Below are 772 nucleotides of genomic sequence, written 5' to 3'. Positions count from 1 at the left end.
AATTTTGCATTTGTAAGTGCTTGTGAGAGTCCACCAAGGTCTGGATATCAGCCAGCTGACTTGCTACCATTGCTATGAGTTGGGAAACTTGATTTGTTAGCGACTCATTGCTGACTGTAGAGTGGAGACTTGATTTTGGAGAGCTAGAATCTGCAAGTTTGTTGATGTAGAGATGGGTTGTTGAGATCTTGAAGGTAAAGAGGTTCCAAAGGTTGCTTGCACAGCTTCCTTTATGTCTTCCATCAAAAGTACTGAAGGCTCATATCTGCTTTGATGAAGCTGAGTCAACTTGAGTTTGGTGATATTTGAATTTGCAATGTGCTGTTGAACCACCTCATGCAAAGCCACAAAAGATTGCCTTAGACTTTTGACACTGACATCCACTGTAGTCAGATCAAATCTTGCCATCTGGTCAACAAAATATTAGAATTTTGATTGGATCTTGACTTGTGAAGGAATAATTTCATCCATTTTATCCCTTACCATCTTTCTGATGTTGTCTTGATGACCAGTCAAAGTCAATTCTAGTGTTTTACCAAATAGGTGAAAAGATTTGATTTGAGCCTTGTAGACTTCATTAACCGCATCATACACTTCTTGTGGAGTCAGGACCTTGGCATTACTCCCCAAAATTGTGACATATTCCTCCCTGAATTTTTCCAAGACCTGATCCATCTCAAATGTGAAGTCTTTAGACAACCAAGCATCCACATTGCCATCCTGTTCAGCTTCATTTAGTATTTTCTGCTTTTATTTCTCAACATCTTCATTA

This window comes from Apium graveolens, chromosome 6 (genome assembly GCF_009905375.1).
Source record: "Apium graveolens cultivar Ventura chromosome 6, ASM990537v1, whole genome shotgun sequence".
In the NCBI taxonomy this organism is placed as follows: Eukaryota; Viridiplantae; Streptophyta; class Magnoliopsida; order Apiales; family Apiaceae; genus Apium; species Apium graveolens.
This window is presented reverse-complemented; position numbering follows the sequence as displayed.